Here is a 6647-nt window from a genome sequence, read left to right as displayed (position 1 = left end):
CTTGTACGTGCGGCAACAGACAACAACGATTCTGAAATCCAATACGGGTTGTGCGAAAGTAAACAGTCTTTTTAAATTAATTCTTCCAAAAATAGTTTTTAAAACGAAGTGAAGTGATGAATTTTATCGGAGTCTTGAAGGTACTCAGAAATTACATTTCGGTGTCCATTTCATTTAATTCATCAACTATTTATTTTAAATTCGTTTCCAAACAAAACTTTTACCAATAGCCTTAGATTTACAAATCGACAATAGATAATGGTAGGTTGACATTGGTCTTTGTGGGTTCGACATTTTTTATATCATAATTGATTTTTCCATGCATTTGCGGGATACCCATCAAGTTTTTAGCGCTGTTGTCGAGGACTAACAGTCAATATTGTGATTCTACTGTAGCACCGTATAGACTAAGGTAATTTTCTTTTCTTTTTATCTCGGTTGTATGCCCAAAACTCACTTAACCGAAGATGAGTTAGAACAACTGATTAACGAAATCAAACTTTTCATTCATATCAAACACCGATTGCATGAACCTTGAGTTGTATTTACCCTCATGGTTGAACCAGATAACTGTCCTTTTAAGGACTACGTTGTTCCGTCTGAGGACGAGCCACACTCAAACATTGTTCCACCTGCAATCCATGAAAACACTTTCAAATTGAAACCTTCTTTGCTGCACATAGTGCAACACAACCAGTTCTCTGGAAATCCCACTGAGGACCTCAGTCTTCATCTGTCAATGTTTGTGCAGTATGCAGACACGTTAGAGAGTAATGGAGTCGATCCAGAAGCAATTCGTTTGCATTTATTTCCTTTTTCTCTAAGAGATAGAGCCAGAGCATGGCTATAGTCTCTTCATGCAAACTCAACCACTACTTGGAACGAACTCAAGAAGGTATTCTTAACTAGATACTTCCCACTAATCAAAACAACAATATTGAGAAATCACATAACTATGTTTAGACAAACCGAATGAGATCACTCTTCGAAGCGTGTGAACAATATAAGGCCATGATGAGACTATGTCCTCATCACGGTCTAGAGAAATGACTTAGCATCCATACCTTCTATAATAATTTTCTCTACAACATAATAATGACCATAGACGTTGCAGCTGGCGGTGCCTTAATGGACAAACCCTTAAATGAAGTTTAGCAGCTTATCGAAAACATGGCCTAAACCATTATAAATGGGGAATCGAACATGCTCAAGTAGATAAAACACAATAAAAGAGGAATCGATGCACCTACTCAAAAGATAAACAACTTAAATATTTGTCGCACCTCGAAAATAATGGGGATACGACTTCAAAGCGAAGCGCGATCGCACGCTCGCAATGATGGACTGAACAGAGTCGCCACCGAACTTTATTTATTCCTAAAAAGGAAAGGGGAAATATCGATAAAACCCAAGACAAAAGAAAAGGATAAGATATGGTCATCGCAACCAATATCAGGGTTCGGGAGTCGATTACGCAAGGGGAAGGTATTAACACCCCTCACGTCCGTTGTACTCAACGGGAACCATCAGGTTAGTTGTGTGCGTTAGTGTTAGCTGAAATATTAGGCTTTTCGATTTATTAGGTGGGAAAGAAAGAAAGGATGAGAAAAGAATGTTTTTGGATTTTTGACGAAGGGACTAAACCTAAGTTTTTTATTAGTGGGCCTGACAAGATTTACAAATCCTGCTCCTACGTATCTCAAAAGAGAAATCAAGGCTTACGTAGTTCTGGGTAGAAAAATGTTTGTTTGTTGGTCAATTTTAGCGAAAGTCATACTGTATTAATCGACGAAAACATTATTTTACCCAAAACAGATGAGGAGTGAACGCATACCACACATCGAACGGATTTACAAATCTACATTCGGAAAAGCATCATTTATCTCTACTCAACAATCGTGGCCGAAACATTGTTTTGTATCACTTAAGACAATATATCTTCCATTTATGAAAAAGGTTTTTGATCAATCGCACGGCGGCGAGAAAAGGGTTTGATTGGTTGGATGTATTTTGAGTGATAGCGAGAACTTGGATGAGCGAGATATACATCTCGAATCCTAGCCTCAGGAGTGCACGGTATACACCATGTTCCATTTCCATCTTTATTGAAAAAGTATTAAGGTAGGAATTAGGTATTTTGAAGTTTGAAAGACGAGTACTTGTGACCTACAAGCTCTTACAGCTTGGGTCTAATACTCGGGACTACGTCTGGACATTCCACCCAGGCAGTCTGTTTCTTTCCAATATTTGTTAAGAAAATGATTCGAATACTTATAAATGTTCTGGAGAGAAGACGAATATTTATGGCTTGCAAGCTCTTACAGCTTGAGCCTAATATTCGGGATTACGACTGGATATTCCCTCCAGGTAATCTTTTTCTTCCAACTTTATTAAGAAGAGGTTTTGAATCTTGGAGTGTGAAAGAGAAGACGAATATTTATGGCTTGCAAACTCTTACAGCTTGAGCCTAATATTCGGGATTATGACTGGATATTCCCTCCAGGATAATCTTTTTCTTCACGTTTTATTTGGAAAATGATTTGAATATTTGAGTGTTAAAGAGAAGACGAATATTTATGGCTTGCAAACTCTTACAGCTTGAGCCTAATATTCGGGATTACGACTGGACATTCCATCCAGGTAATCTTTTTCTTCCAACTTTATTAAGAAAATGGTTTAGATATTCATAAATATTTCGGAGAGAAGACGAATATTTATGGCTTGCAAGCTCTTACAGCTTGAGCCTAATATTCGGGATTACGACTGGACATTCCATCCAGGTAACCTTTTTCTTCACGTTTCAATTAGAAAATGATTTGAATATTAGACTGTTAAAGAGAAGACGAATATTAATGGCTTGCAAGCTCTTACAGCTTGAGCCTAATATTCGGGATTACGACTGGACATTCCATCCAGGTAATCTTTTTCTTCCAACTTTATTAAGAAAATGGTTTAGATATTCATAACTATTTTTGGAGAGAAGACGAATATTTATGGCTTGCAAGCTCTTACAGCTTGAGCCTAATATTCGGGATTACGACTGGACATTCCATCCAGGTAACCTTTTTCTTCCAACTTTTAAGAAAATGATTTAAATATTAGAGTGTTTTGAATTGATGAGATTGAAATGGTTTAGTAAGGAAATTGAAATGGTAGTGAAATAAATTGATCAATATTAAATTAACAAAATTAATTAATTAAAATTTGGTTAAATCGATTAATTAAATTAATTAAAATTAATTATCAAAATTATTGAATTGAATCAAATAACTAAGTTAATTAAAATTAATTAACCCCAAAATAACTTAACTAGTCAAAATTTAATTAATTAATTTTAATTATAATCAAAAGATATAAGTGACAATTGTCGATTTATCTAACGGAATCGGTGTGCTCAAAACCGGTTTGTACGAAATGACAACACAACTAATGTAATTCGTAGGATCATAACTCGGTGAAATCAAATTAATATACCAATTGTAGTTTTGACGGCATAAGTCCAATCCATGGATTTAATCTGCTTTTATCACAATGGAAATCAAACAGTATTACAGGATCATCACAATTATAGTAGTCGAAATAAAAAAATGTAACTTGTCATTACCTTAAAAAGACATAAGGTGTAAATAAAAGTTGTATGAACTTTAATTTAATGTCAATATTAAGCCCAAAATGCAACTAAGAATATTTGATAAAAAGTTTATGTTACTAACACAATAAATAGATAGAAAAAGGAAAAAAAAAGATATAATAAATAAATCTTAAAGTATAGTAATAATATATCTCTGTACATGTAAACAAAATTGGATTCCAACTCTTGAAACTATCAATGTTCATCACCTCTCCGAAAATACAGATGCATAAGACACATATTTAAGCACCACAAGCATATGAAAGGAAGTTATGAATAATACTCAGCATAAACATTACTCATGTAAAGAAACAACCATAAATATGCATGGAAAATTCATAGGGGCATGAGTTGAAAATGATACCACCTTTGTTTGTTCAGTGGTGATGCTCGTGTAGTGACGGATCTGAACTGAGATTGGTGAATCCTGTGAGGAATAGAAAGGGGTGGTATTGGATGGCGCCGTCGAAAAATGAGGTTGATGGCGACTGAAGGATTCCTGGTGAAGGTTGTGTGATGGTCGCCGGTTTCCGAAGCTTGAAAGAGATTCGCGTGAGGTTGCAGGAAGAGTGTCACAGTGAGTGGTAGATCGGAGAAAGGGAAGATCCATGGAGGCGAGATTCAAGGCATTTTCGTTTTAATGGAGCTTGGTTTGTGGATGAGGTTCGCACATAATGAATAAAGATCTTGCTGGAAAGTGCACGACGGCGGCGACAAAGTGGTCTGTATGGAGATGTACAGTCTTAAGCGGAGGCGGGAGTATGGGTTATAACGGTGGCTGTCGTGACATGGGTTGATGAAGGGTGTGGTGAGCGAAGAGAGAAGAGTGATTCCATTTTCTTTTTTTTGTGTTTTCAGAGAGAGATGTTAATGAGTGAGGAGAGAGTAAGGATTAGGTCTGCCGTTAGGCAACGGTTGGGTTCTTCATTTCCCAGCATCTTTAGTATTTATAGTGTCAAACTAGGGTTACTAAATTTAAAAAAAAAACAAAAATACCCTTAATGAATATTGTTAATGTAAAAAATAGTTAGAAATAATTTAAATCAAAATAAAATTACATTAATATAAATAATCGAAATTAATTCAAAAAAATATATAAAAAATTCTATTTATTTATTTTGAACATTTTGACAAAGAAATAAAAATAAATGTACTTAAAAGTCAGACACAAAAATGCTAAAAAAATTAAATTGAATGCACCAAAATGATCAGTACGAAATAAATTTATTGGAAAAATACAGCGTTTCTTTTAATTTTGAAATAAATTTTGACCGGTTAAGCAGGCTTGAGCTGATCAGAAAGTGGCCGAAAAAAATAGCTGAAAAAATAAATCGAGCATACCAGATTAAACTACGCGAAACGTAGATTAATAAAATTGATGTCTAGAAGCTTGATTTTAAAAAATTTCGTCTACTGATTTGACGCACATCTGGCGATTAATTCAACCGGTTTATCTGTAGATCCGAAAAAATTGTTTCGACTGATATTTTAGGCACTATGCGGTATGGAATGCATGGTATGCTATGTAGATATGCAATAGCTATGATGAATGTGTTGAATCGACGATTCAAGGTCAAAATTGGGGTATGACAGTTGCCCCTATTTAAGTATCTTCAACTAGAGAATATGAAGCAGGACACTCTTCATATGATCATAGTGGGAGATGGTTAAATACTAAGAAGACCCGGATTTTGATCTTGAATCCCTATGACATGATGCGATATGATATGATAGGATATGATATGATATGATATGCATGGATGCATGATTCTTTTTTTTTTAATTTTTATCTACTAGGGATATGGTGGACCCTTGACAGGAGATGCTACTGGACAGGCCAATCTGTGGGGAATACTGATGACCCACAGGGAGACAGACAAATGGTAAAAAACAAACTTTCGTTGGGGAAAACAAATCCTGCTGGAGAATCGGACACACACTAGGGAGTAACCGAAGTGAAAGTTGATAAACAACATTCAGAGCACAAGAGGTTTCGGTAGTAAGTTCATATATGACTTACTAAACCTAACTAAAGGAAAAGATGCTACAAACAGGTTCATATATGACCTGACAACGCTGGGGAATATCAAGAAGTTCTGACAACAGGTTCAGGTATGACCTAACAAACTTAGAAAAATTCAAGAAGAGTGATCTGATAATACTGGAATGAAAGCTCATCAGCAGGTTCATATATGACTTGACAACACTGAAACAATCATAGAGAAGGACTCTTCAGAAAAAGTTCATATATGACCTGACACTGGAATAAGGTTCAACAACAGGTTCATATATGACCTGAATAGTATTGAACAAACAGAGAAAAAAAATCTTCAGTACAGGTTCATGTATGACCTGACACCGGAATAAAGCTCAACAACAGGTTCATACATGACCTGAATAGTATTGAACCAACAGAGAAAAAAAAAATCTTCAGTACAGGTTCATGTATGACCTGACACCGGAATAAAGCTCAACAACAGGTTCATATATGACCTGAATAGTATTGAACAACAGGGAAAAAAACTTCAGTACAGGTTCATGTATGACCTGACACCGGAATAAAGCTCAACAACAGGTTCATACATGACCTGAATAGTATTGAACAAACAGAGAAAAAAAATCTTCAGTACAGGTTCATGTATGACCTGACACCGGAATAAAGCTCAACAACAGGTTCATATATGACCTGAATAGTATTGAACAAAAGGGAAAAAACTTCAGAACAGGTTCAAGTATGACCTGACACCGGAATAAAGCTCAACAACAGGTTCATATATGACCTGAATAGTATTGAACAAACAGAGAAAAAAAAATCTTCAGTACAGGTTCAAGTATGACCTGACACCGGAATAAAGCTCAACAACAGGTTCATATATGACCTGAATAGTATTGAACAAAACTTGGAAAAACTCTTCAGAGCAGGTTCAAGTATGACCTGACACCGGAATAAAAGCTCAACAACAGGTTCATATATGGCCTGAATAGTATTGAATAAAAATTGGATTTGAAAATGACT

At 35.5% G+C, this 6647-nt stretch overlaps 1 non-coding gene across 1 annotated transcript; it reads right to left on the bottom strand.

Moving 5' to 3' along the window:
- Positions 1-934: 934 nt before the first annotated feature.
- LOC127109535 (small nucleolar RNA R71) lies at positions 935-1040 on the bottom strand. The gene has a single exon (XR_007796811.1). It is a non-coding gene; the product is annotated as a small nucleolar RNA R71 (small nucleolar RNA).
- Positions 1041-6647: the final 5607 nt, after the last annotated feature.

This window comes from Lathyrus oleraceus, chromosome 7, assembly GCF_024323335.1.
Source record: "Lathyrus oleraceus cultivar Zhongwan6 chromosome 7, CAAS_Psat_ZW6_1.0, whole genome shotgun sequence".
NCBI lineage: Eukaryota > Viridiplantae > Streptophyta > Magnoliopsida > Fabales > Fabaceae > Lathyrus > Lathyrus oleraceus.
The sequence above is the reverse complement of the archived record's forward strand: the minus strand, read 5'-3'. Positions and strand labels throughout refer to the sequence as shown.